At 30.8% G+C, this 27832-nt stretch overlaps 1 protein-coding gene and 1 long non-coding RNA gene across 2 annotated transcripts in view; one reads left to right on the forward strand and one right to left on the reverse strand.

The window, feature by feature from the left end:
* Positions 1–17000, reverse strand: part of LOC124544121 (venom dipeptidyl peptidase 4-like) — a 49219-nt gene extending 32219 nt beyond the window's left edge. The window contains exon 1 of the mRNA XM_047122569.1: positions 16689–17000. The gene's annotated coding sequence lies outside the window, so the exon portion shown is untranslated. The remainder of the gene's footprint in view (positions 1–16688) is intronic.
* An 8750-nt stretch (positions 17001–25750) lies between these two features.
* On the forward strand, positions 25751–26258 carry LOC124544316. Its single transcript, XR_006967529.1, has 2 exons — positions 25751–25983; positions 26172–26258. It is a non-coding gene; the product is annotated as an uncharacterized LOC124544316 (long non-coding RNA).
* The last annotated feature ends 1574 nt before the right edge of the window (positions 26259–27832 follow it).

Genomic DNA, 27832 nt, shown 5'->3' on the forward strand with positions numbered 1-27832 from the left:
TAATATAAGCGTCATTCACTTTAACGCACATTGATAATAATTTATTGTGCACGCCTTCGTGAATACCTAAGTATATAAATAAAATAAAAATATAATCAAACTCTAATTTTGTTCAAAATTTTATAAAACGTATAAAAAAAGAACTCGTTTCTGCTAACGTTACTTACAAAGTTCAATTAGGCACGTCATACGCTAAAAACATTTAAAACAGATCAATCAATTTTAAATTGACTCAATTTGTAACTTTTATCAATTTTAAAATTAGAATATTGAACTTATCTTTCATAATTGATATTTAATAAAGATAAATTTAAGGAAAACCTTTTTAATTAAGAAAACGCGAAAAATTAATTTAAAAAAAAAATCAGTTACAGCTATTTTAATTGACATTCTCAGAATATAAAAAATCTACAGCCGTACTTATAAATATTATTTTATATATGGTACGTGTTGTTTGCTGTTGAAAGTATGCATAATTATTGCATATGTAATACAATGTATATTCTAAAATGTACGAGATATAGATTTAAAACTGTAAATACCTTGTTAGAAATTCAGATAATCAGTATTTTACTTTTAAAACCAGTTTTATATATACAAATACTCAAATGATATTTTACTAAGTTACTACTTTTATTTTACGACCACAAAATATAAATACTGTAAAAGTTATTATACTCTATTCCAATGAGAATAGGAAACAACCAAAACAAACCGTACTTTTCAGTATCACAAGTGTTTTGATGATAATTCCGCTTTATTTTCAAACAGTTTTTGATTAATATATTTTTCATTTGTAATACAACAATACACTTTAATTTTACTTCCAAAGTAGCGATAACTATAGCTATGACAGCATTCAAATCGCCATTTTTCAATGAATTAACAATTAAAATGGAGATTTTTAGTATTATTAGTTCATTGTAACCGACCGTTACACAAATGATAAAAAGCTCTAAGGTAATGGAACTTTTTTTTATGTATGTCACATTACTTTCATTAATTATTATTAGGTACTAAATCATCAAACCTCGTTCATCTAATTTTATAAATTCGTGATTATAATTACGTAGCCAGAAAAGAATAATAAATAGTGCATAATTATATTAAACGATCTGTTTTTATTTTCATTAAACAGGATCATTTTTTTACGTGATATATTTACTATAATATGAGTAAAATATTAGAGATTAATTATTGATTTTATAATGTTTTAAATGTCATATATACATAGATATTTCTTTTTTATTATAATATGTATATATTAGAGGATAATTAATATATTTTTTTAATTTGGATGACTAAAATTTCTAATTTCAAACTATTTAAATATCATAAATTCATTAATAAAAAAAAATCAACAAATAACAACAACAATTCATCCGATACTGACTAGATAAAGAATTTTCCTGAAAAAACCTCGCCTTTCTTAATACCATGTTACACAGAACAAAGGCCCTCGCCATAAGGGTGTGTTCACAAAAAAACAAAAGATCCAAAGAAATAATACTTTATTCTTCTACATTACTTACAAGTCCCCCGTGTTCGAAGCGGAACTAAGGAACTTATGTATTACACGTACCGAAAGGGGGTCAGTACGAAATTGTAGAAATGAAATTAGGAGTCTATTTCCTTTGTTTAACATAATTATTTTAATGTTCGTATCATCTGTAATAGGTTTAATGTTAAATCAAATCTTCTATGCATATAATAAAATTTGAGTCTGTTTTTAATGGTGGTAGCGCTTTGTGCAAGCCCGTCTGGTTAGGTACCACCCGCTCATCAGTTATTCTACCGCCAAATAACAGTACTCATTATTGTTGTGTTCCGGTTTGAAGGGTGAGTGAGCCAGTGTAACTGCAGGCACAAGGGACATAACATCTTAGTTCCCAAGGTTGGTGGCACATTGACGTTGTAAGGAATAGTTAATATTTATTAAAGCTTCATTGTCTATGGGTGATGGTGACCACTAAAATAGCTCTTTTTTACTCATTGCATATGTATGGTATACATGAATCATATACCAAAATATTTTCTTTTACAATATTTGTCTGTCTGTCTAATCTCTGGAACGGCTGGACCGATTTTGAAAGGACTTTCACTGGCATAAAACTGATTAAATTTTTTTTGTTAAATTCGTACGCGTATATACAGGTAGTAATAAATAAAAGAAAAAGTTAAGTGAGTAAAAATAACATTCCATAAAGTTTAACTGTTAAGCTATGGCATCGTCTTCTTTTGAGGTCCAGGTTTCCTCAGAATGTTTACCTTCACTGTACAGGAAATTAAATACATGAATAGGGTGTGAACCCGCAATCTCATACAAGCTGTCTAAAGAATTGGTATTGGTTTCCTTTCACTTTTAGATGGTTTTTAGAGATTCACCACTCAGATCCAGTGCCGATGTCGCTTATCACTTGTTGACATTTCACGAACACGTTCTGTGCTAGCAAGTTTGTTCTTATGAATATATCTTAAGTGTACATAGTAATAACATGTTAATAAGAAAAGAAAAATAATATTACCAAACATGTAATATTTAAAGAGCTGATCAAATATACGGTTTTACATAAAAGACAATTTGTTAAAGACAAAGAAAAGTACGTATAATACCACTTTAATCGAAACTCGAAGCTTAAAAATCTATAGGATAGAGATGATTACTGTATTTTTTACGCATATTCATTTCCCTTTAATACCTACTCCTTTATTTTTTTTTAAATACCGGTATTAGTTATTTCATACCTGGTGCAATAAATTATTATAATATGTAATAATAACGTCTAAAAATAACAAAGGCATGTCTATTCCAACCACAAGAACACAAAAGCCAAATAAACAACATATGACAGCGAATTGAAGCGATATCAAGCGAGAGCTTGAATAATCTATGATACATATCTAGTGATGCACAATATGGCTATTAGAATTTTGATTGTTACATTCTTACACTAGCTATACCCGCCCGCTTTGCTGGGCAGTAGTCGCAAAAATTTTTTTATTTTCATTTTTCATTTTGTAATTAATTACTGATCATCAACAATCTATAGTACATATAATAATGCGTGCATATGTCTTGAAGTTTCATTCTCGACCATAGCGTACATGTCATCAATGAATTGTTAAAACAGTTGACGACACTTCAGAATATGATTAGATTGATTATTATCTCTACTATACGATATGCAAAAAAATCCATACATAGTTGAATGAATTTTTTTGCATTCTCTTCGATGTCACAGAGCCTGTCGTGAGAATATTTTGATACAGTCCGAGATGATATCCATCTTCTGCTCGCATAAACATAATTCGATAATCGTAATAATTGTCATACGATTGATGTGTTTCAGCGACACCTTGATTGTTCTTGTGTCGCTTAGTGATAACAATACCTCGTTTTGTAATTTCTGTACCGACAATTACAGCTGTGACTTCAGGAGCTATGGCAGCATTAAAATGCCTTTCATGCTTTGCATTCAATGGCGTTCTATCTGCATTGATAATGACTTTGAATCATTTGTTGTCTCACCTTCTAGAGCAGTTTTAAAATCTTTAACTGAACATTTATTTTCATAAAACATAATCCTGTTGAGGTTTTCTTGATTCGTTGTAATGCTAAACATGCATCGAAGATCAATCTTTTTCTACGTTGTCCATTAAATAAATGTGCAGAAACTGGGGATTTTATTTAGATACTGGAAGAAGTGAACGAGTCATATGATACACTTTAAACGTAGACGCGAAATTATTGTATTGTACAATATTTGTTGCTCCAAATGATGTCATTTCAAAGTAAGAATTGTAATTTCTAATACGATTAAAGAAAAATTCAGACTCCACAGTAGTTCCCGTAACGTAGATAAGAAGAGGTTCTAGTAGTTCAACCAGTAGTGGAAAATACATTTTACCAGTGGAGTAGCACTATACCAGCAGTTTATTTTAAACATCATAGCGTGAGCGTGGGCATACTATATTCATTGAACCAATGATCACATCGGGATTTATTGAGATTGGTTCTAGTTCTTGACTTAGTCTATTTTAATCGTTGATCATCCAGTCGTTGGGCTCGCTCATCAGGTTTTTCAGTATCTCTTGATGAAGATGCTTGTTCGAAGATCTGGAACTTGATCATTACGTTGACTAACTGTTTTGGCAACTCTCAAAGTAGAAATTCGGATTCTAATTGTTTCTAAACGTATTTCTTGTTGGTGTGTTGTTTCCGTAGCTCTTTTGGATGACGCTACGCATATATTGTTGATGTTCGGATCTTTTATTTCTTCAATGGCATGGTGGTTTCTATTTATATAAATTATTTGATTCAATGATGATCAATGATTTTCATATTTATACTTATCGGTTGATCGGCATAGAAATGCATCGTGATACTCGTCAGGGCCGTATCTATCTGTTGGTTATTTTTAATGATACGGATGAAATAATCACTTTATCCGCGAAAAAATACTTATACGTACTAATTTTCATAACAATCGGTTGAACGGTGTAGATATATTTATATCGCAGCGCTACCTGGTGGCGAGTTACATCAATGGGGATAGCATAATCTCTTTATTCATTTAATCTTAATGATCGATCAAATAGTTTCTGAGTTTATCGATGACACACATACAAACACATCCACTTTTGTATATAGCTAGCCTATCATTTGCGCAAGCTCATGTTTTTCCTGTATACCAATTTTTATAAAGTGGCACGGTGCATCTGTTCTCGAGTTATAGCAAAACATACAGACAGACAAAAATGTCAAAAATGGTAAGAATGATGTAAGTCAATCATAAAAAGAATACTTATGACGAATTATGACAAAAATAAGTGTACAGACAGACTCTAGAGATTTATATAATAGTATAGATTTAGTATTCACGTGCGATAGCTTTATTGTTAGCGTATTTCATGTATAACTTTGGTGTTTCTATACCGATTTCTATGCTTCTTTTTTATGGAACTATTCCATATTAATACTGTTAACTTTTTTATTTTGGGATGATTGAGAGTGTTATAAACGCAGGAATAGACAAATATTATCAGAAAGCTTCGAACTACTAAGCTATTGGGAGTGACACGTGTTATTGTGAGTCAACCATAAAAGATAGACAAAGGCTGTCACGGGATATTTTTTATATAATTTTAAGGAGAACATTTCCGTAATATACAATTTCTATGTAGCTTTAACCATTAAGGTTATACACGCGACGGAAGCTTAAAATATGGAGGAACTTCTCCCGTTTTCCCGACATTTCCCTTCACTGCTCTGCTCTTATTGACTGTAGCGTGATGAAAAGTATACTATAACCAGTGCAGGAGTATGAAAAATAATTGTACCAAGTTTCGTTAAAATCCGTCGAGTAGTTTTTGTCTTTATAATGGTTATACGGACAGACAGACAAAAAATTTACTGATTGCATTTTTGCCATCAGTATCGACCCCCTTTCAACCTCTGATAGTTATTTTGAAAAAATATTTCATGTACAGAATTGACCTCCCTACAGATTTATTAAAAGTATAGATTATATTAAAATATGTAGGGGTTGTTTATCTCCATTCCTTCTTCGATTGGAATAGATTAATAGATCAAAGTCATCAAATATTCAGAGACTTGTTGTCCTTTGGGGTATCTGTTCTATTGTTTTCATTTACAATATTTTTAATGAACCAGACTTTTTTATTTCTTAGCAGCGTTATGCATGTTCATATCCATTACAGAATCATTAATAATATAAATTATCTATTTAATGGCCATGTTGTTAAGCTTCATGGTATTATTTATTATTTAAGCTTTTTTATACTATAGGTTGGCGGACAAGCATATGGGCCACCTGATGGTAAGTGGTCACCCATAGACAATGACGCTGTAAGAAATATTAACTATTCCTTACATCGTCAATGTGCCACCAACCTTGGGAACTAAGATATTATGTGTCTTCGTATGTATGTCGTATCCTTTGTTTCTTACACTTTTACGTTACACTGACTCACTCACCCTTCAAACACAACACAACAATACTGAGTACTGTTATTTGGCGGTAGAATAACTGGTGAATGGGTGGTACCTACCCAGACGGGCTTGCACAAAACCCTACCACCAAGTAAACTCAGTAAATCGTCCCTTACTATTATTAAATAACCTATACATAAAACTAAATATAAAAGAGGTTGACGTATTTTACTGAGGTCGATTGGCCGTTTGTAAAGCGAGTAGCCCCATACAGCCTTTGCAATTTAATTGTGTAGAAAAAGGATACACATTCATCAATTCAGTCGGTAAGGATGATATTTTTATGTTAGATATTTATGATATGATAATATTAATAAATCATCATTGTTGATAAACCAACACAATGATTGTCCGATAATAGAGCTGCAGTTTACCGTCGGTTAAAGTGATTAGGCCGTTATAACTGATTTGACCTTCATAGCTCGTCGAATCAAACGTCAATTGGTAAATAAATTAGTAACCTGTAGCGTTAATTTTTTGTATCTTTGATAATATTGACTCATACAATAATAAGTCAGGATAAAAATAGAACAGTGCAAGATTTTAATACATATAAAGGAGACAAGGACTTTTGGGCCCAAAAGTTATCAAAATGAAAAGCATCGTAAAAAGTGGGTTATATCTTTGTAAAGAAACTTAGAACGTATTACTTTACTGTTTTACAATTCAGAAACCAAGAAAACTGAAAAATATCGTATAGATCATAATTATCGATTTAAAGTGAGTTCGATATTAACAAAAAATCGTTAAAATATATAAAAATCAAAAAACATATTAGAAAATCGATTAGTGTGTATATCGACTTAATTTTCCCTTTTTTTTGTGGAGAATTGTTATTATGAGTCCTTCGAAATAAGACCACTTTATAAAACGGTTGCATTCTCCTTTAAAATGAAAATTTCGGATAAAATCCGTCAAACAGCACTGAATTTCAATGTGCTTATCAATCATATCGTAGTCATCAATAAATGCAACTTGCATGGGTTTGATGATAATCTGCCACACGTGTATCAACACCTCTGTATAATAACATCTAAGTGGTATGAGCTATAAATCGTTTTCAATATGAGGCCTTAGATAATGTAGTAACAACAAACTATAACATTACCTAATCAAAGAGTTGGGTTGTGATTAAAATAAATTGATTGATTTATAGAATAGAACTTGAAATATAATTCGACCTTTCCAAAAATGTCCGTATTCCTTATATACGGGATTGCGTTAGTTTATACCAACATAACGTCCCAATTCCTGAAAAGTAGCTATAAAAGTAATTGGACTAGAATTCGCAATTAGGTTTCTTCATCAGAGCAAGCCTGATTACTTTAGACATTTCGGAGTGAACTTGAATTAAGCCACTTATCTTATTTACAAGGACCTTATTAACTTAGATACGATTCTTTTTAATTTAATGGGATCAAATTAAAATAAAATATTTTTTACCAAAAGAATAAAAAGGATGGTATAGAAATAGGATAAATTTGTATATAACATTATATAAGAATATTTCATTGAATGCTTTTACTTTCTATTTCTACATATTTGAAATGGACCTTCAAACTGCGAGCTTCAACTAAGAATTTTTCGATGGAGGCTTCTTATCGTCCCGGTATGTAAGTCCAGAACAACGACATATGTATGTAGACTAACAGGTCAGCCAGCGCAACACGATAATTTGTTGATAATGAATGTATTAACTTTAGTTCGATTATATAAACATATATTAATTAATAAAAGAAATTAGAATTTTAGATAGTCATAGATAAAATGCTAATGTTAAGAAACCTGTTGTTTCTTGTTTCGTATATTCATCAACACATGTACGAACTTCCGCAGTAATCCAGTTTACTTGATTTCTATGTTTAAGGATATCCGATAGTCATAATAAAAGATATATTTATAATTTTGGTTCGTGTGAACCATTTTATATTGAGAAAATTGTTTAATAATATATGTATTGTTTTAGTTTTGTTACAATAAATTCATCATAACAGCTCTTAAAGCCTGTAAACTTATTTTATTGCTAATCTAGTAATGGTATGTGATTAGTATATTATTCCGGAGAACAAGGAAAATACGCGAGTATAATGCGACAAATATAATATACACAATAGAATATAATACATAAGAAATATCAATTATTATATATAATTAATTCGCAATGAAAAACTATGTTTATGTTAAACATTCTTGCCTCAATGTAAAATCATTCGTTTTATATTGGGGCAAGAATGTTTTACAGATGGCACAGCGGGTGCATCGCGTACATCTTAACCAATGATTGCCGGTTCAAACCCAGGCAAGCACCACTATATTTTAATGAGTATGACTAAAAATGCTTAATTTGTGTTTATAATTCATCTCATGCTCTGCGGTGAAGGAAAACATCGTGAGGAAACCTGCATGTGTCTAATTTCACAGAAATTCTGCCACATGTGTATTCCACCAAGCAGTATTGGAACAGCGTGCAAATGTTCCAAAACCTTCTCCTCAAAGGGAGAGGAGGCCTCAAAGAGAGAGTGGGAAATTAACAGGTTTTTATTGTAAAAGCCTAACAATCAAAACAAATAAACTCACTTTTACATTTACTGTATTAGTGAGAATATACATAATTACATATAGTCCTCCCGTACGTGGCAAAAGTTATGAAGTGTTACGTAATTGATATAATTTTCACGCTAATTCCATGATCGAAGTGTTTCTGTAAACATTTATTGTTCACTGGAGCTAAACTGATGAGGTTAACCCATTTAACCTTGTTTCTGTTCGTAACCATCTAGTACATACAAGTTTAATTCTATAAACGAAGAGTTTAGTCTGTCATACTGAAATTATAACAAGGGAGTTTGTTTCGTTTACCTTTTTTGGTCTCATATTGTTATAGAACTACCGTATTAATTTACTTCATATTTTCAAGTTAGACATAGGCAATATATGAATATTAATCGGTCAAATCATTAAAACGAACGAACGGTACTCAAGCTTTTTCAATAAGAGATTTGTCTTCAAAGTGTGTACATATAATAAATAAATACGTAGTAATGTATTTTAGTTTAATTATGACACTGTATTTTGGTTTTAATCGTTTGACGTCGGTATCGTATTTTAAGCTTTCCTATTCGAAACAATGTTCTCATAACCTGTATTAAATATTTCAAGATATCAACCTTATTTTAATAATACGAAATATGATGGTACAATAGTATCTTATATATTTCTCGGCTTAACTGATACGAACAAGGGTAAGCGACTAACCGAAGGCTCATTAGATTTTAACTAACATTGATTATTGACGATGTATTTACTTGTAATTAATGAAGTAGTACCTTACATAAATTAAGCTTTTGACAAGATTTAAGGTTAGAGCAAACTTTAAGTACAAACTTGGTATTTTATTATAAGATGTGGAAAATCGTATAGTATCTCTCCTATTAGTAAAGAATGAGTCATAACTGTTACATTGATATTTTCTATACCTATACATATAATACAATTGGAGTGTGTGTTTGTAATAATAAAATAGTCCTTTTTTACTCAATGCATATATATGTATACACGGTACATATACCAAAATAAGATTTTTTACAAGTTTTGTCGGTCTTTCAGTCTGTCTGTTTGTTTCGGCTGATCTCTGGAACGGCTGGACCAATTTTGCCTGGACTTTAACTGGCAGATAACTGATATAATAGGGAGTAACTTAACTACAATCATTTATTTTTTTGTTAAATTAAAACGCGTTCAATGTCGCGGGCACAGCTAGTAACAAATATGTTTAAAGTAAATCACTATTTTTTTTATATAAATAAAGAATTTTGTTTTATATCTCGCAACAGAAGGTACGTAAGCTATAATTGCCCCCGTAGCGATGGCGAATCATATTGTACATATATGTTCAGCTGGGTTAACAATAGTAGAATATATATACGTCAGCCTCTTTCATAAATTTATCTTTCATTTATTTTTAAATTAACAATATGCTATCAATTAATGTATATTAAAAATTATAAAAACATTACTCAGCTATCCTTAAAACAAAGGGGTATTTACATATATAGTAAGATAATTTGTGGTTATATTATCTGTTAAGGATATATAACATATCGTTTGGAAAGTGACACGAATATTTGTATCATTTCGTTGCAGGTTTTTCCACAGCGGCTCCGATTTTAACATTGATTCTCTGATATGAGACGGGGCCAGAAAGTGTGAATCATTTATTGCAAAATTTTGTTTTGCAATAAATGATTTCGTAATAATTGAATAATATACTCAAGACTCTTGTATAAATTATTATTATCTGGTAAAAGAGAGAAAGCTAAATAATAATAATAAAGCTTTTTTATTTCCTTAACATACATAGAAAAGTAAAAACATGAGAATATATTTATTAAAGATTAACTGTGAAGGAGTTCTATCTGTGAAACATATCTGATCCACCAGCCTACCTATATCTACTTCAATCATTTCATATCCTAGAGAGTATGAATCACTATGAGTTTTTGAATTGTCCTGATTTTTGCTTATACTTCTAACATTCAAGATATTCCTTTCCGTTGGTTCTTCTATATTATTGGATTGTTATTTTATATCCAAGTTGTCTGCATGTCAAGCATAAGTTTCAGTTTCAGGGGAAATCCATGTGTTCTTTATTCTTCTATTAATTCCATAATTGTTTCTGAAATTTCTATAAATATTTTTCCCTAATTACTAAAATATTTCCATATTCTATGCTCAGTGTATGTCAGCTAATAAAGGCATTTGGTGACGTTAATCTTTACTTTAGTTTTTGGTGTGTATGATTATATTTTTATAATGTTCCTTATTTCATATAGCTCTGTTATCATCATATTCTAATCGCTTAGATCTTGAGATCATATTATCAGTGAATCTAAGGTAATTAAGGTATTTCCCGTTTATGTTCTTAGTAATTTACTACAATTAACTTTGTACGAGTATTTTATGTTCATACAAAATTGTTATCATATTATTTTACAAGTTATCCATTTATTTTATGTATATATATATATATATATATATTTTTTAGTTAATAAATAGGAGATAAGCATTCAATTCTATGTAAGATCAAGGTGGAGACCGAAATGTAGAACGTGGGCCGACGTGTTACTTGCTTTTATTCGAGACACGTCGAACTCGTCAACTAGCTCACAAAGCTTGTATTGTATTGTAATGAAATGATACACGTCGTAATAGTTCAACCCGTAATCGTGAAAAACGAAAGTTATGTTATTCAAAAGTAATTTAAATATTTATAGAAATATAATTGTTTGAATTAGGAATAAAGAAAATGCATGTTAATTATTACGTTCCAAATTTAAAAAAAAAGAAACAATTTTTTTTTCTTTTTTACCGTATTAATATAGCCGATGATTTTATTTAAAGTTAATTACTTACACATATCATTATTAGTATTCTAAAATAAGACTAGTAATTATCTGACAAAATTGTTGCAACGTTTATTGATAAATAAATATTCCATTAAATTATTTTAATCGCTTAAATATTAAAAAAATAAGTTTTGATTACACGTACAAAAGAAAATGTAGACATTATACAAAATTAGGATAGAGACTTTGTGATCACAATTAAACGAGTCTAAATAAAATTTTAAATTATAAAATTTAACCGACAAGAAAGTAAGTTGCGCTAATTAAACGTTATTATGCATTTAGATCAAAAGTAATTACACAGATATGTTAATGTATAATCATCAAGAGTGCAAATATAAGAATGTGGAAAATTTCAGTTCGATCGATTTGGTAGAACTGTTTTTTTAAATTAAGAACAAAAGCAAAAACATTATATGGTATTGCCAAAAATAACATGTCTTATATGTAGATCAAAGGCACAATAGAGATGGGTTTAAAAAATTGTTGGATATATGAGAGAGCGCTTGCAAGGAAATGGTTTACTAAGGATATGACGTGGGAAATAGATGAATGTAAATAAAATTACATGTGTACTGCGATTCCAGATTAATGAACAATCGCAAGCGAATGAAGTGAATGATCTTTTTGAATTACTCATTCACTTATCAGTAATTCGATCAGCAGTGGTCTGTACAGAGTCTCTTATTACTGACAACATATAGTCTTTATCATTATTTTATTATTATTACATCGTACAAAACAAAGTCGTTTACCGCTGTCTGTCCTGTCTGTATATACTTAGATCTTTAAAATTATACAACGGATTTTGAAGTGGTTTTTTTTTAAAGATTGATTGATTCAAGATGAAGGTTTATCTATATGTATGATACATTCACAATATAGTACAGAATGATTAAAAAACTGTGAAAATTGTAAGACTAACTGCAGTATATTTCGAAGCCGGCGTAGTTCACTAGTTATAGACATACAAAAGAGCCAGATTAGTCAAGTTAAAATATGCGAAGCATTGGATATTGATCTACATCCTATGCTATATACAATGGAGTACCAATATACGTTTAATAGCGTTTTAGATTACACATTTACAATGATCTATTAAATTGATCCAAAGAAGGTGGTGGAGCCGACCAAAGAAGGTGGTAGAGCCGACTGAATGCGGAAGATGGAGAAACGTGAGCTTTAGCGCACCTTGGGAGAGGCCCATGGCCAGCAATGAATTGCGGTTGAGTGATGATTGTCGTTTCACAATACAATTCGTTTTTTTTTTTATCCAACATGTGTATGGCATGACAGTTATCGGTTATGCCATAAAAACCTTCTTAGTCACCGAACTATTGACACTCAACTAGCAGACTTTAATAATAATTAACAAAAATATTAATTTAGTTGAGACTGTTTACGTGTAATTTTTAATATGTTATGGTAAGTAGTAGTAACACATAAAATACTATGTGACTCAGGGGTAAATTTATTATGATAAACGTTATTCATAGAAACGCACCCGAATACCGCTCCCATACATAATATTTTAACTAAGTTTTAACATTATGCTAATAAAGATCACGCGTGCATATTATTTGTAAGTATGTATGTGTGTCGTACACAGTTCATTATAAATGGCCAGTCCTAGTTATGTTTCAAGGATAACCACTTTACTTAAAATGCATTTGCCTTTACGGGAAAGTTATTTTACACATAAATAGTAAGTATCGGGGATTTGTAAAATACTTATGTACCTAATTATAATAAAGATAATGAACTCATTGAATACTGAATCACGTATTTAATACATGTAAATGTAAACTTATGATGTAAACTTAAATGAAAATGAATTTTACGAAATGTATAAAATTATCTCAAACTTATCGGTACAAAAATTTTCATGAATGTAAGCAGGTATGCTTTGAAGCATATGACATAATTTTTTAGTAAAATGATGTAAAGTAAATATTTTAATAATATCTTAGCTATAATCAGTACTTAATTGCTACTAAAAGATTACGAAACCATTTTTAGGTAGGTATATTACGTTTTTTTTTTAATTATCCCCAAAAAGATGTAAATTCGATCGTCGAAGTTCGTATAAAAATAAACGAAACCGTCGAGAGAGATGCCGATGAATGGTAATAAACTTATAAATAGACCATTGTCAGATTAACAATGGCCACTGATGTAATCACGAAGGTAATCTTTATTGAAATCTTGAGAGAATACAAAACGACAAACCCGATAAAGTTTAGCTCCAACAAATCTACTCATAACGTGAAGTATGATACTGGAAAGTATTTATTTTTATATTATATAGTTAGGCGGACTGCTTGGTCCACCTGATGACAGCCAGCGCCAACATTGGCGATGCAAACAATATTAACTATTCATGACGTCACCAATGTTCACCAACGTTGGGAACTAAGACGTTATATCCCATGTTCCTGTAGTTACACTTGCTCACTCAAAACGGAAGACAACAATACCAAGTGTTTGTTCTTTTGTTCTTATGTAGAGTCATATAATAACGTAGTACCTACCCAGAAGAGTTTACACAGAGTGTAGCATCAAGTAAATATTGGAAAGCATAAAAGAAATAATAACATTTGGAATACATAACATTGCCAAAGGAAAATTGTATATTAAGATACATAAATAGGTTATACAGAGTGTTACTTTTACCAATGAATACAGCGGAAAGACACATGTGTAACCAATTCTTGTCGTTCCATGTAAACCTTTCTTCGAGAATACCTTTTACGCAAACAGCATTCAATATTGGGTGCTACATCGTTCACACGCTTTTATTTCCCACGTACGTTCAGCAACTTCAGAGAAAATAAGAAAATTCCTTTATTGAGTGAGCTTTTCCCTCTTTTTTTGTTACGAAAATCTTTAAATGTTTTATGTTTACTACGTTTGTTACTGGTACGATTATAACAACGATTGTCAATTTTTAAAACAGGACAATAATCATTTGTACATGAAAAAAATTAAAAGCATAATATTCAATACAAGATTATATAGATGATAAAAAGCGTGGAGCTAATAATTTCAGACTTTCAGGCATTATATATATACTTATACATATAGTTTCTATCATTAGTATATAAATAATTGTATTTAATTAACACAATTTTGTATTTTGAATTTTAAGCACAACTAACTATTGAGTATCTCTCTATTCGAAACCGACACAAAGACGTTTGAGAAAAAAAGCCTTCTTGAATTAAATATATTTAGATTTTTCTTACAATTAAATTATTATTGTCGTTATCATTATTTTTTTAAAATACGTTTTAAATATTAGTCATTTATTGAATTGGTTTCCAATGCTTGATTAAGCAGTGATGACTACGATAGACATGCGTTTAAAGTAACTGACTTGATTTCTCAGTTTCTTTTGCCGGTTCTTCTCAAATCAGGGTGTTTCTTTTGTCGAACTGTTGGTAGTGTAATTTGACCATCCATAAGTAAATGATAAATATAATGCTTCAACATTAAATAAAATAATTTGAGTTGAGTTGACACAATAACGAAATGACGATTCTAAGTCACATATATGTTAAGAGTTAACATTGATGATATGGTGAGAGGTCAACTAATCAATGCAGTCTTAGGCTTATTATAAGCATATATATTATAGGCGTATTATCTTAATAACATTTATGATACTAAACTTCAATGTAATTATGACTTGAACTTGAGCCACGCACATTTTGTAACTTTAACTATGTAATTAAAAACATAAGAGTATTATTTTATGATTTTGGCTTTTATATGTGCTCAGGGCGCAGATTATTTCAACAATATCACGTTCGTAACATATGATTATATCTACCTATGAGATTGTAATGTCACAAGTAAAGATTGCATTCAATGCAAATTGAATATTGCAACCAATTACAGGCATGGCACGAGAAAAGTATACTGAGTACCATTACTTAATTTCCGCAGCGTAAGATGTTTCTTGTGTTAGATAACTACTAATGATACAATCAATTATTTGATGCTTGCAATCAATGTAAATAACACTTTAATATCTCATTACAGACTCTCAATTTATTTATATACTTACTACCTTACCATATATTATTATACTTGGTTATTATTTGAAATGAAATATTTTTAAACACTTTTTTGGAAAAATATACATACGTAGAAGTCAAACTTTCTTAGTTAATAATGAATTTAAGAATAACATGGAAAATATTTTTTTATAGATTTAAAATTATTTTAAGTAATCTAAATAAAAGTTTGTAAAATATATAAAGTAGACTTATATGCAATTTTGGATTGTCACATTTCGTATACACATGTAAATTATTACACTAAGAGAACAGGTAAGAAAGTCAGCAGTTTCTATTTTTTTAAATTAACTACTTTCGTATAAAAAGTCTTTTGCTAATTCGTAACATGACATAAGTACTAGAACTAATATGTAGAAGAAAATTACTTTTGTTTTTGAGCACGACAAACTAAAAATATCTACGCCTCTATAAAATCCTACATCGTAATTCTTTTCGATATCCATATTTTTCACCTTTCCTATCGGATGTTGACAGATGAATTTCCTTTCGTGATAGGTATATATTTGTTTTTATTCCTACAAATATCTGAAATACGTAGAAATGTATCTGTAAGTTATTTTATGACATCATAAACAAGTACAGAAAATTATACCTAACATTCGATAATCGACATTTTTTTTTCTATAAGTAGTTTTTTTATACAGAAAATACGTGTGTCATTTCTGTCATGTGCAAATATGTTAAGCTGCAATTAAAATTTCTGAACAATAACTAAAATTCTCAACAATAAAACTTAGTGTTTATTTTTATGTATATATTATATAAAATGCGATATATAGTAAAATCTAAAAACCAGAAAACAAAACTTGAGTATTGATTTGACAAACAGAGGATTATTTAATGTATATTTTATTTGGATGCATTTAAGTAGTAATTTATAATACTGGATGTATTCTATATCTTTATCCACCCGGGGTCAAATTTAATCGTACACAAATGACCCATAACAATACACAACATTAATACTGGTAAGTACATTTTATCATATTTCTCTTTAGTCTCTTTTCTAGTGTTCAAATATTAATTAATATTAGAAAACTAATTGAATTTATACCACATTTTATCCTCAACGAGTTTTCAATAATTATGATAAATAAATAATATACCCATAATTCCCTATTCGATTTAAACTCAAATCAGAGACACTAAGTAATCAGAGAGAAAACATATAAATAAAATATAACTTACCTTAGTAATAAAACGTCAGCTTCGAATTCATCTAGTCTACAAATCCATATAAAACTTTTCACATCACTTAAAAACGTACATCAGTTACAACTTTTTACTACACAAACATTATTAATATACTCTTTTATAATAAAACAGCAAAAGCATTACGTTCATAATTTAATATTTTACCATTCGATTTATTCACACAGTTAATTTGTCCACCGCAAACGAGCCTTCGTTCGAGTTCGTACGTTTGTAAATAAACATTGCAATCAGCTACCACATAGTACTTGTGCGTACGACCGTCTCTCGTACACTGCCGTCCGCGGACTGCTAACTGAATACAACGAATAGTTCATGGAATGATTAGCGTACTTGACGTAACAGAATCTCGTTTCTTAAAGAAATATTTATTAATCCGAAAACAAGGTATTTGTTTTGGGTATTCGCCACTTGAAATACTAAACATAGGAATGCCAATTTCACTTGCCACTAATCGCTTCATTAATCTGTATTTAAATCGGATAAAACTACGAAAGACAAATTATTATATTGTTTAGTCAAAATCTACTCCAAGTATATTTGAATAGGATGTTTTTCCGTTAGGGAAGATATCTTCTCATTTATTATTAAACGAAATAGATATTGTTTATTGTTGTATAAACAAAGTTATGAGTGAGTACTGTCTACTCAACTTTAAGATTCCAGAATTACATTCAAAAGTTCAAAAACTGCTGTAAATGACGTAACTACGGGCTTTTTTTAAAAACATAAACACGGTATTTGTAATGGTTGGTACAAATGACGTCATAAGTATTTATTTTTCCATCCATCAAAATATTTTTGTATTATTTGGTAATTAAGTTCATAAATACCAAAATCTAGGCCAAGACAACAAACAATCGAAGCGTAATCCATCAAGATCAATTGCAAGTTTCTGAAGTATTAATAATAATGATATTCTATATTCGTCATTAAAATGTATTTATTAATAATTTAACTTTGAATGGGAAAATCATTAAATATTTAGTATTCGTGTTATTCTCACTAAGTCTGGTCTTGTTTAATTTCTTATTCACTACAAAAGTTTTAATTATTCAGTAATTCAACTAATCAAAGATATTGAGACTTTTGCAAAGGCAATTTACTAATTTTAACATTTGTATTACTAACTATATTCATATATTGAAGAAATACTTATTAAACGTAAGTACAACTAATTAAGAACAATAAATCGTCGTTGCCCAATTGTGTAAAAAATTAAATATTACAACTATACAAAAAAATGCCAATAATTTATAAATAGGTCAAATAGCAAAATTATTAACTTCTCGCATATTTAGACTGTGTATGAGTCAAACGCTCTAGCTCTTGTGTAATCGGAAGTGGACCAGTTTAATATAAATCAACATACATATTTTATGTCTAGTATACACTGACAACGTATAGCCCGTACTTAATATTAGTTAATGTATATAAGCCTATTTTTAATCGTATGAGATCTACTATAGACATTACTTTCACTTGCTTTCTCCATGTCCCTACATATTGTGTATATATACACTTACACATCGCTTACACAGTACACTCGTGTATCAATCTTAATAATAACGCTACTCACATAAGTCTATCACGGTGCAAAACATTTTTTTTTTAAATTTAATTTACAAAGTCCATGACTAACAGTTGCCCGTGCCATAATTTTAGATTTTACATTATGAACATCGCTGGACTTCAAGCTAGTCGTCTTCTTGGAAGACGTGGCTTGCTGACTTTTCTTTTTTTTATAATTAAAATAAATAGTATAAGTATTTATTTAAATTATGTTTACTACAATCCAGTGGGCCTTTGGAGCAAAACAGTTTTTACATAAACAAGATATATGATATATTTGTAGTCATTATCATCATCGTCATCAGTAGATGGACGGGAAATGGGTCACCTGAAGATAAGTCACCAGTCCTAGACGCCGTACGTATTTTCACCAACCTGAAATCGTACAGTTCGGTAGAATATATTCCAAGCCTCCTCCACAAAGTGGCTTTAGCCCAGCCGTGGGAATTTTCAGGCTGTTGTTGTATATAATCAACCACATGTGGGAACTGTGATGTCATGTCCGTTATAGTTGTACACACTCACTTTAATCCGGATTACAAAAATACCAAGTATATATGTACATATACTTAACTTTATGAATTTGTGTAATACTAAATGCTTTGATATACGTAGTTGTTGATAATCTCAATAATATTTCGTATTGGTTACATTTTTACTAAACTAGACTCTATAAACTATATTAATTTATATAATATTAAATAATGCGGTTCCACCATTGTTGGTCAAGTTTAATGATATCTTTATTAACATAAATTTAAAATATAAAATTACAATAAGCTCATAAGTTTTAATAATCCTAAAAAAAAATATGTATTGATTATATTAAATTATCTATAAAGCATTCATACTTTTGTGAATATCGACACTAATACAGTCATAGTAATTCATGACACATTTATGAAGTATATCATCTGGGTTAAAGTTTAATTTATCTAACGGTCTAAGAGACCCTATACATGACAACAATGATACTTTATAGCGATATGAAATAAAACATAATATACTTACGTTATTTACTTTAAATTTATATATTATTAGCTGCCCGTGCCTATTTCGATTTATTTTTGTTGAAAACAATTTTGGAACGTTATCGTAGTTTCTGCTAAAGGTCCAATACAAACCATCCAAGTACCTACTAAAATACTCCCAAATGTTTTAATCAACATTAAATCAAGACTTTCGTTAAGATTTTGGAGATACATACAAGATATATTCCTGATACCCACTGTTAACTTATGATTGTACTAGGATTAAAACAGCCTACATTTTTATTCAATTCAATTAAAAAATAAAATCCCTAAGGCATTGATTCAAAATCAAAAATCAAAATCAAAATAAACTTTATTCAAGTAGGCTTTTATAAGCACTTTTGAATCGTCATTTTACAATTAAGTGAAGCTACCACCGGTTCGGAAAGTAGATTCTACCGGGAAGAACCGGCAAGAAACTCAGTAGTTACTCTTTTTTAACATTTAAAAAATACAGCGTCATGTTAATTAAATACAATTATTTCAATTAATGTATCCTGCTTGGAAGTCAACAGGTATTAACTCCACGCTTTTTTATCATCTACAAAATCTTGTATCGAATAGTATGCTTTTTCTACCAATGTATTTTTAACAAACGATTTGAATTTACTAAACGGCAAAGTTAAAAATTTCTGCGGAATTTTATTATAGAAACGGATACCTTGCCCCAAGAAGGATCCATTGACTTTGCGGAGTCGGAAACTTGGCGTTATAAGTTTATCCTTACTTCTAGTGCATATACAATGATTATCACTGATTTTATCAAAGTGATCAATGTTACTGTGAATATACATGATATTGTTGTAAATATATTGCGACGCAACAGTAAGTATTCCTACTCTGTTAAAAACATCCCGAAGAGAGTCTCTAGCTCCAAGATTATAAATAAACCGAATTGCTCTCTTTTGTAAAATAAAGACAGATTGCAATACAACTGAAAGTTAAAAGACTTTTGCATTTATTATACCTAATAATTGGTTTCAAATATCACCTTAATAAAAGAAATGCACAAAAGGAATTTTCTTTACAAAAATTTTGAAAGATACGAACGAAGAAAAAAGTGAGAAACTCTTGTGAAATTTCTATTTATTATACAGATAAAAAATAATTTAAACGTCGCGATAAAGAAGGTTGTGTTTAAAGGCTGAACTCCTTTTTTCAGTGATAAACTTGGTGAAATACGACATACACGGCCCTTTACAATAACCTGTCAACTGTATGAATGGAGCCCGGCCCATAGAATATTCATAGCCTTTTAAAGTATAAAACCGCTACTTGACTGCTGGCAACCTCGTTCTTACAAGGTGATCCTACTTGCTTAACACGAAATAACTTACTTATGTAACTATGTAACTCACAATGGAAATGTACCAGAGTTGCCCAGTATATACGTAATGAAAATATATCCAAAGCTTTGCCAATTGCCAATAATGTTTTTTTTAAGTAATTGCTAAAACATCATTTTTTGTCTGCACCCACATAACCGAAATTTAATAACAATGTAAGGATTATAATTATGTTTAAGGTTTTTCATTTCATAAGAGAAGGCGGATTGGCAAATCGACCACCTGATACTAAGTGGTCACAGCGGTCATAACACGAACAGCTAAAAAAGCTAACTAAAGTTGAGACGAGATTGATTAAACCCTATAAAATATAATAACAAAGATATGATACTAAAATTTTGGTTGCATCACACATTTATATTGAATAATAATAACATTTAAAAACAACTGTAGCATTCAACAATACTACGCTCATAAACAATAAATACAGCGGCGTGTGTCACACTTCTATACTGCAATAATATATGATATACAGCTATCTGCCCGTATATATCTGACCGTAGCGTCACTTACTTCATTCAATGTAAATAACCATATATACATATTAAAAACTAGTTGTTTCCCGCGGTTCGCACACGTTTTTGGGTTGGTTGTCATGTGTTGGCAAGAAAAGTAACCCATATGCATGCAGTTCATGGTGTCAATCAACAATCCACTCGCTTAGGAAGTCAGTTACAGGTACACTTGCAGAAGATATACATAAATATACGCTTGAGTTCAAGCAAAAATGTTTTGCTTTCATCATTTTCTGCCTCGCACAACAACTCTGTGGAACGATGAAGCTTCCACCGGTGGCATCGCACCTCCCGGTGTTCCAGATGTCTGTTTGCCCAACAACAACGACAACCTAAAAATTTCCCACTGCTGAGCTTAAAGCCTCCTCTCCCTTTGAAGAGGTTTGGAACATAATGCGGATTGGAGGAATACACATCTGGCAGAATTTCTATGAAATTAGACACACCATGCAGGTTTCCTCACGATGTTTTCCTTCACCGCTGAGATGAATTACAAACATAAATTAAGCACATGATTATTCAGTGATGCTTGTCTGGATTTAAGCCCGCAATCATCAGTTAAGATGCACGCGTTTTAATTATCTGGGCCATCTCGGCGCAAAAAATAGATATTCAGTCAAACGCATTTACTTTTTTTGTAAGAATCTATGTATGCATAAAAAAAATTCTTGCTCACTTCCAATTATTCCTACTTTTGTTCCTCGATCTAGATAAAATAAATAGTTAAAAAAACAAATACTTAGCCTAGTCTCTCAACCGGTTTTAAGATTAAAACTGTTCATATATTCTTATACTCGGATAATAATTGTGTGTATATTCATAGGTATATGTATGTATGTATTTATTGAAATAAGATTACTTTCGTCATAAAATAAAAATAATAAGATATAGTGGTAAAGTTACAGATAATTAACAGAAGAAAAATGATGTTGTATAGAGTGAAATGTTAGTAAATCCCCGGCAACAGTTGCGTTATGCGTAAGCGTTTGCTATGTTTTGATAATATATTAATGTTGTTTAGTGACTCATCTATGAAACATTTCTGCAGAGGAAAACTGGTGTTTCCCATTTAACCGAAAAACGGAAGAGATTATATATTAGGTTGGGGAAAAAGTCTTTTCGCATATAGTATGTATGAACTTGTAATAAAATCTCTTTGGCTATACCATTTGTATCTGGCTGGTTTTGGTATCATTAAAAAGTTTTAATTTTAAAGAAGGCACTTCCAAATTCAAATTAGGAATTTGTGTGATTTTCATTTGTTTTTGTTGTTGTTAAAATGAGTGAATCTAAAGAAGAAATTCGATACATTTTAAAATTTTACTATAAAAAAGGTAAAAATGCAACTCAAGCCGCGAAAAAAATTTGTGATGTTTATGGACCTAATGCAGTATCTGTGAGAGTAGCGCAAGTTTGGTTTAAGCGTTTTCAAGCCGGAAATTTTGATATCAAAGATGCATCTCGCTCTGGTCGCCCTGTTACGGACAAAATTAATGCCATTTTTGAAAAAGTGGAGCAAGATCGGCATATTAGTAGTTACGATGTAGCTGAAGAACTGGCAATTGACCACAAAACGGTTTTGACTCATTCGAATAAAGCTGGGTACACAAAAAGCTCGATATATGGGTGACTCACTGAAAGAAACCTAATGAACCGTGTACTCATTTGTGATTCTTTATTACGACGTAATGAAACCGAACCATTTTTGAAGAAGCTGATAACTGGTGATGAAAAGTGGATCACATACGACAAAGGCCGGTCAAGCTTCACAGACTGTGGCAAAACCCGGATTAACTCGCAACAAGGTAATGCTGTGTGTATGGTGGGATTGGAAGGGCATCATTCATTATGAGCTGTTACCGCCCGGCAGGACCATCGATTCAGAACTGTATTGCGAACAATTGATGAGATTGAAGCAAGAAATTGAGAGAAAGCGGCCAGAATTGATCAACAGAAGGGCTGTGGTTTTTCACCATGACAACGCTAGACCACACACATCTTTAGCCACTCAACAAAAATTACGAGAGTTTGGCTGGGAGGTATTAATGCATCCGCCGTATAGTCCTGACCTTGCACCTTCAGATTTTCATCTGTTTCGGTCTCTGCAGAATTCCTTAGGCAGTGTCAGGTTAACATCACGAGAGGACTGCCAAAACCACTTGTCGCAGTTTTTCGATCAGAAGCCCCAAAATTTTAACAGCAATGGGATCATGTCACTACCAACAAGATAGCAAAAAGTTATGGAACAAAATGGCACCTACATACTTTAGTCAAATGTAAATAAACTATAAAAAAAACTTTTTGAATTTTCATATAAAATACGAAGAAACTTTTTCCCCAACCTATTATGTTCGACGACGACGTTTATTATACCTATTACTAGGGTAAAAATATCTCTTCCTTCATCAGTGAAGGTAATATTGAGGAAGTTTTTTACTTTTAATAAACCCACTATTGCTCTAATCTTCAAGTATTTTAAGTGCAAATGGTAATTTGTAAAAAAAAATAATAGTGAAGCTAGCCGTAGACCATGAGAAATACTTACACAGTCTGGGCAAAATATACACATTCACATATTATATCATGGAGGTTTAATAAAAAACTTACTTTTTTTCTTTTTGATATCACTATATTTATTGATATCATTGTATCCTTAGACATGTCCCTTTACATATATACCTTTGGTATATCTATCTTTTTTTGAGTAACTACTCTTTTTTATTACCAAGCGGCGCGACGCCTGCTTCGTGCCTTTATAACTCTGAGATTTCACCTATTAAACAAATTGCATGATAACGATGCAAATTCAAATTAAATCGCGGCCTTTGTCCATTGACGGTAGATTTGGACCTTACTTCTTAGCAACTAAAAAATCTTTTGAAGATGTTATTCAAAACGATAACTGAGCTCTGTAGTAACACAGCTCTAAATTCGGTTATCAGCTTTCACAACTAAATCTAATTAAAAAGAAAAAAAGTTTGGTGATAACGTTCAAAATGTCAGCAACTATTGAATATTTTTGATTACGTGAAAACAAAGATTACGAGAAAACTATGGTTCATATTTATAGCTCTCCTTTGTTACCTTATCTATTAAGTTTTCGAAAATCCTCCCGAGATCTATTAAGTACACATGTAAGTCTTAACAACATTAAATAAGACGTTCTGTTTATTGCTTTGGCTCACGGGAACTTCACGCTGAATGACTTAGTTAACTAGGTCAAGATATAACCAGAAGACAATAACGTAGGGTACAGTCTAGGTAGTTATTCGTCTAGGGCTCTATCAACAAGAGCTTTTACTTTTAAATAAAAAGTAAGCCGGCTAAGTTAAGAAGTATAGTTCCGAAAATAACAAACAAAACAAAGTCTGCGCTTCCACACTACAGAGTACATAGTCCTCCATAGACATAACCTCGTCATTAATTCGCTTAGAACGAATATAATTAATTTATCTTATTTACCTTTATTTACAACAAACAACAATACAACAACAGCCTGTAAATTCCCATTGCTGGGCTAAAGGCCTCCTCTCCCTTGGAGGAGAAGGTTTGGAACATATTCCACCACGCTGTTCCAATGCGGGTTGGTGGAATACACATGTGGCAGAATTTTTATGAAATTTTGTCATATGCAGGTTTCCTCATGATGTTTTCCTTCACCGCTGAGCACGAGATGAATTATAAAGACAAATTAAACACATGAATCAGCGGTGCTTGCCTGGGTTCGAACCCGCAATCATCGGTAAAGATGCAAGCGTTCTAACCAATGGGCCATCTCGACTCTACTGGGCCGTCTCGACTCTTTATTAAGTTAGCATATTTTATAATTTGATACAGATCTGCTTTCTACACCACATCGATTCACATTATGCAATTGTATAAAAATAAAACAGATATCATCATCAAATAAATACATAGGATATTCAGGATGCTGTTTTAATACTTGTAGTTAAATGTTTTGTGTATCTTTAATATAGCTACTCTCGTCCCTGGTGACCTAGGCCTCGCAGTACACGCTGAGTTGAGTAATTAAAACAAAAGTTTCAAACTCTTCTCTATTTCTAACTCTTTTATAATAATTAATTAGTAGTTTAAGAGTATCAATAACTTATTCGTACAAGAGAATGACAAATTACATATTGTATATATGAATAATATTTAAAAAAATATATTAAAATAAAATACTTTTCGAACATGTTATTTTAGCTATATCGTTTTGGGAGATACTATATCATTTCCGAAATATTAAGAGTTTCATTTTCTATCCATAGGACACAGTGATTAATGAATTTTGTTTTTTTTACATTGGCATGACGTATGACGAATTTTAATGATAAAATGTAATGTACCTAGATTTTACTAGTTTAAAAACAGATTTATTCAAACGTCTGTTTAAGGTAATTTATTTTGTTAAACAAAGATGATATACAAACCATATATCGACAACTTCCTACATAGATTTTTCTTTGCCCACCACAGAGTAAATGACCTTTACAATTTACTGTCATCTGACAAAAATGACATTTATTTGTACTTGACAGCTGACAACAGTAAATGACAGCTAAGTGGATACTGTCAAACGGAGGCTGAAATAGCCGGGTACTATTGAATTACCATTTTCATGGATATAACTCATATATATTATAGTTAAACATGACGACGGCCGTAGAAAATCGTCCCCAAGACTGTGATGCGTGCAGGATAGTCAGCTCAATAGGTCTCGTTGGTATTGGTGCTTATCTTGCTAACACTGCTTGGAAGAATAAAACCCTTCCTGGGAAGATGGTTATATCAACACTTTCTTTCGGTAAATATTACTTATCGAAGTTCGAAATTATTATATTATATCCTTGCAATAAAAAACATTATTGTGTAATCTTATAACTAATAGATATGGCCTTTATAACCTATCTGTCATTCTTAAAAAATTTTACTTATTATTCTTATAATAAATATATAAACGCGAATTAAAATAATTTCGCGTCTTTGTTTCAGCATTTGTAACCCTTGGAGTACAAAGATACAAGAAACAATATCCTTTCAATAGGCACGTTGAGAAGTCGTGAAAAAGAATTAAGGACCCAAAAAAAACAATTAGTATACATAGTATGTTTACTAAGTTCAGAGTTTATTTACTAATCTAAAGTCTCCAGAACACATTACATTAAGAAGATTTATGTAAAATACACATACAATGATTGGCTTCAACGAGTATATTAGAGCTATGATTATAATGAAAATGCATTTTATAAAGTTTACTGCTATTATTATCTAAATAAGAGCAAAGCATTTAAAGTCATGCTATATTTATTTATTTTGTAATAATTATACTTTCTTATGGATCAATATGATTTTTCAAAATATTTATACTTCTAACTCTAGTACGATAATATTTTCATGTTAATATTGTAAAATAAATAGTTTAAGAATATAAATTAGTTTGTAGTATGTTAAGTTGTTAATAAAAATTTTACATAATATTAGTTGTTATTTTAGTTAAGGTTACTGTTAATAGTTATTGTTATCGAAACTGTGATTCAACTGGGAAATGAATGCTGCAAGAATACTTGCCACAATTCCCCATATTCCAGATTTGTACGGTGACTTTTTTTATTTTTATTTATATATCATTAGTGCAACATTGTCCTTAAACATAAACACGGCCTTAACATAAAGATGTTAACATTTCTAAAACAAAAAAACTATATTATATAAAATCTATATATATAGGGCATTTGTAATACAACAACAACAACAACAGCCTGTAAATTCCCATTGCTGGGCTAAAGGCCTCCTCTCCCTTAAAGGAGTAGGTTTGGAACATATTTCACCAAGCTGTTCCAATGCGGGTTGGTGGAATACACATGTGGCAGAATCTCTATGAAATTTGTCACATGCAGGTTTCCTTACGATGTTTTCCTTCACCGCCGAATACGAGATGAATTATAAAGACAAATTAAGCACATGAATCAGCGGTGCTTGCCTGGGTTTGAACCCGCAATCATCGGTTAAGATGCAAGCGTTCTAACCACTTGGCCATCTCGACTCGCATTTGTAATAAATTCAGTAGAAAAGACATATTTAATATCAAGTAAAAACATGGATGTATAAATACATACCGAAATAGTGTAGGGAAATATTAGAGGATGGGCGAGAAGAGTTGAAGCTAAGTAGTTGAGTAGAGTGCCATGAAAGAGGTTTTTGTGGAAGAGTAGCAGTGTAGGTAATAACATTGGCAATGACTTTAATAACTCAAAAATAAATTAAAAAAAAACTAAAAAATAGTTATTAGTTATTAGTACCCTTTTTTTATAGAGAGAAATCAAACTATATTGAAACACTAACAGATCAACCGTTTTAAAATGAACATTAATAAACAGAAACTGTTTGTAGTGCATCTTATAGCAGATTTATTAGCAAATGGCAGAAAATGTATCTAAAAAAGTAAAAAAAAAAACAAAAAACTATATATATATATATTATAAATATAATATTAAATTCTTGTATACAAAAAAAAAATATATTTTAAAAAACTAATTACAGAGACATCTATATTTTTTCAATCAAAATTAAATAAGCAACTAAAGCCAATACCTATTACCAACCCCCAATGTTAGAATATAACTTGTAACCTACAGATGGCGCTTTATAGTCAG

Source organism: Vanessa cardui, chromosome 4 (assembly GCF_905220365.1).
Source record: "Vanessa cardui chromosome 4, ilVanCard2.1, whole genome shotgun sequence".
Lineage (NCBI taxonomy): Eukaryota > Metazoa > Arthropoda > Insecta > Lepidoptera > Nymphalidae > Vanessa > Vanessa cardui.